The sequence below is a fragment of the Neolamprologus brichardi genome, chromosome 23 (assembly GCF_056152115.1).
Source record: "Neolamprologus brichardi isolate AB-2024 chromosome 23, ASM5615211v1, whole genome shotgun sequence".
Classification (NCBI taxonomy): Eukaryota; Metazoa; Chordata; class Actinopteri; order Cichliformes; family Cichlidae; genus Neolamprologus; species Neolamprologus brichardi.
Window position 1 is genome coordinate 2,640,666 of NC_142125.1, and position 6,310 is coordinate 2,646,975.

General features: G+C 38.2%; 1 pseudogene; it reads right to left on the bottom strand.

Annotated features, from left to right (window-relative positions):
• Positions 1-718: 718 nt before the first annotated feature.
• On the bottom strand, positions 719-3,697 carry LOC148095958 (fatty-acid amide hydrolase 1-like; annotated as a pseudogene).
• Between the last annotated feature and the right edge of the window lie 2,613 nt (positions 3,698-6,310).

Below are 6,310 nucleotides of genomic sequence, written 5' to 3' on the forward strand. Positions count from 1 at the left end.
TTGATTATTTATTTATGATAAAATTAAAAAAATATTTTCCCAAAAGTTTACATAATGAATGACATACGACACAAAAGCAAATGTACTAACTCATATCACCATCAATGAAAATAAGTTGGGGGTTTCTAATTATTATTTTACAATAATTTTAATTCAAAGTAATTCAGTGAGTGCTGTCAGGGAACATGTGTTTTGTGCAGATTATTTTCGATACCTATTGTTTAATGTTAATTTTCAACATTTTTAAACTTGTGCTAGCACTGTCTCTTTGCCTAATATTGACATGCTTCCAGTTTTCAAGCTTTTAGTGCCTTTTCATGCTTTATTACATGAAATGGATGGTGTTAGGGAGAAATATTTTCATGTATGGTTAAAATGTCCTTTTATACTTCTATATTTTTTGTATTGCAGGGATAAAGGAAAGTGGAATCAGCCATTCCACAACTTGTTGTTGCCAAAAGATGTATAAAGTTCAGGGCCTGTGTGTGTATATGAACAACACAGTTTCATACAGGAGAAACCTTCTTGGCCCTGGCTGTGATAACATGGTGTTCTCTGCAATAAGAAAGAGACTTTATTGTGTCGGTTAAAGCTGATATCAGCATGGCAATAAAACATCCCTGATAACAACTGAGGTAAGGTGTTTTCTCACATGCTAAGATAGTTTACTCTCTTCTGCTTGCAGACTGTAGTTTTCTGGACAGAAGAGATCCATGTATGTGCTGATTTTTGATCATCCAATTCTTTAATAAATACACCAAAAGATGAAGCGTTTTGACTGCTGGTTCCTAAAAGTGGATAAATGATCATGCTAACAATGGTGATAGCAAGACAATATAAAAGACCCGCCTTTAAAATATAAGAACAAAAAACATAAATGCATAATTTTGCCAGTTAACTTTTATTTAACCTTTAGCAAAAAGCCAAAAAAGGTGTCTAGATTAAGAATTCTCCACCATTTATGACTTGATTAGCTTATTATTACAGAAAGTAGTCAAATTAACTTGTTTCCTCTGAAGTCTGCAGCCTCTCCTGTGAGACTGAGAAAGAAAGCAGCTTTACTTCTTGCTTTCTTTGACCAGTTGTTCCACTTCCTTCATGAAGCGCTGGCAGAGCTCATCCTGCCACGGCAGAGCAACACACTGAACCGCCACAGGTAGACCCTCGCCACCAGTCACTGCCTGAACACAAAACACACTCCTATCACTTAATGCTCAGCAGCTGAACGCACCACAGTCTCCTTCATCCACCTACTGTAACAAAAAAAACTATAAATATTGAAGTAATAATATTATTTCTACTTCAACATGCACAGATGAGTAATAGGGAACATCAAACGAGTGCTTACACCTCTAATAAAGTCTCACATGTGTCAGCTCTTTTTATACAAATATAAAAATAGGGATATGTACTGATAAGTGATCAGAATTATAATATTTCTGGATATCTGAGTTTAAACTGAATCGACTGGAGTCAAAATCAATACGCAGCACTAATTTTATGGAGAAATACGAATGTAATGTAATGAGTTGTGTAACAAATTGGCTTCACCTGGGAATAATTAAGTAATGTACTGGATGGCCTGGCCTGACACAACGTGTTAGTAAATCTGGCTCTATGTTCTCACTCAGTCTTATCTCACTGGTACATGTTGCGTAGAGACCGTGCCAGCAGCTTAGAGGGACCATTGTTCCAATTCATACTTGGTAATCTGTATCTTTTTAAACACATCTTCGCTTAGTTTTCCAAATAAACTGACCAGTGGACAAAAGTTTCACTTCCAGACACACACGCAAAAGGCTCAGAGTTTCCACCTCTTAACCACAGTCTTCTTACTGCACCCTTCTTTACAAAAATCTACTTTATGCCTTTTTAATGTTAAAACCCAGTTTGTCCTGAGACAGTGTTAGTAAATCTGGCTCTGATCTCACTCAGTCTGATCTCACTGGTACATGTTGCCTACCTCTTTGAAGAGTTTGTCCCACATGTCCTGATAACAGCCCTTATAGTGCTTGAGTTCCTCCTCATCCTTTGTGGTCACTGTGGAAACAGTGACTACACCCGCAGGAAAGGAAAGGAGATTTTAGAGTGCCGTGTAGCTGGCAGCAACTGAAAGTGTAGAAAACAAAAATAAAGAAACATAAACACCATTCTTAGCCTTTAAAAATGTTGTTTAATGTTGATGTTTAAAGTGTTCACATTTTAAACATCTTTAAAGTCCTTAGATTACAGTGTTTTAAAAACAAAGTGATAGATACAAAAACTAAGTTGTCTGTCATACTGAGTGAATCATACTTGAGGTTTTGCCACAGTATAAGAAGTTGTAGGCTGGTCCAGTCACAGGACACAGCAGCACATCAATGTTGCAGCTCCTCCAATGTGCTATTGTCTCATGAATGTAGTCCTAAAGAAAACACAGAAAATCTCAATTTCATCTTTAGACTTTCATACGTGACCATGCATCATCAGCTGACAGTACCTCAACAGCAGCATGTTGCTTCCACAGCTCTGGAACAGATCTAGAAATGAAGCAGAACGTTTGGATATAATTCCTAGCACATGGAAATGTAACAAAGAAACTGAGATTCAAGCACAAATGAACAATTTCAAGGATACTTTCTCACCCAACTCCACAAAGAGCACCAAAGGTGGCAGAAACACGAGGAAACTGCCAAAAGAAGAAGATAAACTGAGGTGTAAAATTTATTTTCAAACCAATCTCTAAATTAATATGTTTTGGTCACAGAATTAGAGGACTCACCACGGGTTTGAGCAAGAATGAAATAGTTTTCTTCAACCACTTGGGAAAGCCGTAAGGAAAAACCTGAGGCTCCAGAGAAGGGTCCACAGGTCCCCCTTTCCTAAAATGAAAGAGATCATTGGCACAGGAGAAAACAGTCTGTTCAGAGACACTGAACTGAGAATTACTGTAATGGGTTAAAAAAAGAACCACAACCCCATGTTGTTCATAAAGACAATGGCAGCATGGTGGTGTTTAGCGGTTAGAACTAAAAAGAAACAAAACCTCTAAGAGTTAGATGATTTAAGTTTGGAAAACAAATGGTAATAACTGACTTATTAAATGGAACAACTCACAGTTTTTGTAGCAGGGTGGTAGCTCCATCTGCAAATAAACCCTTTATCAAAAGCTCAGGGATAGTTTGATCCATCTTCAGTGGACAGTAAGGGACGAGCACACCTCCATATTAAAAGGTAATGGTGGAACAGTGGGGTCCAAAGAAAACATGTGGTCACAAAGAAGTGCCTGCATGCACAGAGCCAGGCTGTCCACATCTCTTGCCATGGGTCCAGGAGATGACGGCACTAGTTTCATACGAAATATAAAGCAGTGACTCAAATATTTGAGACAGTCTGTGTTGGTGAAATATTGCTATACAGTGGTTATGTAACTACATTTACTTTATATGTAAAGTAGATATGTTTCTTACCTGACTTTTGCCCTCGATAAATTGGACGAACCCCCTGTAAACTAATCATTACCCAAAAGTGTTAATAAAGCTTAACTCAGCAATGTATAATACATTTCCAAAAACTGACTGAATGAGACCCACCTGAGCCGACCTGCAGTTGGTTTGAAACCACAGATTCCACAGAAGGATGCAGGAATATGGATACTGCCTCCTATATCAGTGCCCATACCAAGCAGGGAGCCCCCTCCCCCGATGACAGCCCCACATTATAATAACCCACATTCTAAAATGTAAAATCTAATTAGTTCTCAGAATGTAAAGAATTTATGCAAAATCGCTGCCTTAAAGAAAAGTACAGCTTACTTAAGATTGCTGAGTTAGAGCAACTTATTCATTGTGAGTACACAGCAGTAAGAATAGCTTGATTTTTCTGAGTGAGAAATACTAAATGTTATCCACTGAAATAAACATTTATTGTTCAGCTAAATTAAAAAATAGTTTGTGGTAACTTACGTTTTAACATTTTGCTTGCATACAAATTAAATGCAACTAAATCCCATTAAATTTGTATCACTGTTGACTTAAAAGATTTCTAGTCCAACAACACAATAAACAATATAAAAAGTGTATGTAATTATGAATACAAAATAATAATGAAAAACACTTCTTGTAAAGCGTTAAATCAGCGTAACGATTATTTTTAAACGCAAAAAATTGATCAGCCAACATACTGGAAACTGTTCTCCTGAACAACAAACAGCCACTACTGTAGCTGGTGTTATTTAATGTTTTAAAGGTTTTCAAATCAACATTTCATATTTTTTATTTTATATATGTATCTGTTACAACATTTAAAACTTTAATAATTTCACAATGAACCAAAGCCTCGGATGCAATCCTTTTGAAACTACGTTTAAGCGTCCCATAACTTTGTATTGCAATTTACATTAATGATATTGGCTGTTGTAAAGGTCCAGTTTTGTTTATTGATCTAAGCCTGAGCTGCTATGCGTGGTTTCCAGTAGAGGGCGCTGTCGCTTAGTTAGCGGCAAGCCGCACTTCCAGCTTGTATTTGATTGCTTAGTTGATATTTTATTGTATTTTCTGCTTTGTTTGAGTTCATATTTGTAATAAGCGTCTAAGAAAATGTATTTTGTGTTTTTGTTTACTTTTCACGGTGCATTGGCGCACCTCAGCACTGTTAGATTCTGAATGAATCTCAGTGTAAAAATGAATGCACCCATCGAGGCTCTCTCTATTTCTTCCTTGGTCCGGGGGACTGCTACAGTGAAAACTCGGTCGCTGATTAAAAGACTACTTGCTAGCTGCCATGCCAGATGAGTGCAGCCCATGCCTGTCGAGCTGGGTCCATGTGTCAGCTGTGAGAGATTTCTACACCAGTCAACATCATCATTGCTTCGTCGCCTACCTCCACTTTGAACTCTGATAGTCACTTTACAAAGGTGCAGGTTTTATGCCCATTAAGGACTTTGCTGATAACAAAGTTAACATGTCTGCACACTAATTCAGAGTTACTTGCCTTAAATATTTTGTGGTTTACAGCCTTAAAGGTATACTGCATTGCACTAAGTATTTACAATCTTTAAATTGTATGGGTTTATTCTTCTTGAAAGTAACGTTATGGTGTATCAGCAGGATTTACAGTTACATTTTGTCTAATATGTAAATGGTAAATGGACTGGTTCTTATATAGCGCTTTTCTACTCTGTCCGAGCACACAAAGCGCTTTATACAGCTAATTCATTCACCCAATCACACCCATTCACACAAGCACTTCTAAGCTTAAGTGCTAAGTATCTAACATTCATACACATTCACACTCCGATGGATGCATCGGAGAGCAACATGGGGTTAGTATCTTGCCCAAGGATATTTGGCATGCAGACTGGAGCAGCCTGGGATTGAACCACCGACCTTCTGGTTAGTGGCTGATCCGCTCTGCCACCTGAGTTACAGCCAAACAGATGCTAATCTGTTTATTTATGTGATGTAAACATGTGATGTGAGCATTGTTTCCAAAAAGTTAAAGTAAGTCCAGACGTTATCACATAGAGCAACATACACATTCCAGTAACAAAATGTTGAACCCTGCTGAAGAAGCCGACGACTCAGAGCAACAAGGAGTGAGAACCAGCAATCGGGAAAGGCATTTAACTGAAAAAGGTAAAGAAATGCAAGAATATGAGGCAAAGAAAAATGAGAAGGCATTTAACAAAGCTTATGACACTTGGAAGAAGGCAGCTAAAGAAATCAGAACAAAGCTGAAAACTTTCTGCTCACCTAAAGAACTAAATAATGTCAGTCATGACATAAGAGACAAGCACGCTGTAGTACAACAGCATTATGAACCCATTCGCCGCAGCCAATCCGTGACGCCAGACATTGTTAAGCGAATGGATGCTTGTGCAGTGCTCACAACTGACATTTGTGAAGTTATTGCTAAACGACAGGAAAATATCGATCAGCTCTTTAATGATCGCCTTGAAAAGGAAAGAGTATCGACATTTAGACCTCACAATACTACTCCAGAACGAGAAGAACTTAGCTTAGTTCAAGCCCTTGCCAGCTTTCTTACCCTAAACAGGCTTCCTGTACCTGAGCCCACCATCTTTAGTGGCGACCCCCTAAAGTTTATGGTTTGGAAGGTATCCTTTATGGCACTAATTGGTGACAAACCTCTACCTGTGTGTGAGAAAATGTTGTATCTAAAGAGCTATCTTGCAGGTGAAGCACGAAAGGCAGTGGAGGGATATTTCTTCCGCAACAGTGAGCAGGCATTTGGAGCGTTCTAGAGGAAAGGTATGGCAGCCTATTCGTTATCCAAAGAGCCTTTAGGGCTAAACTCACAAAATGGCCTA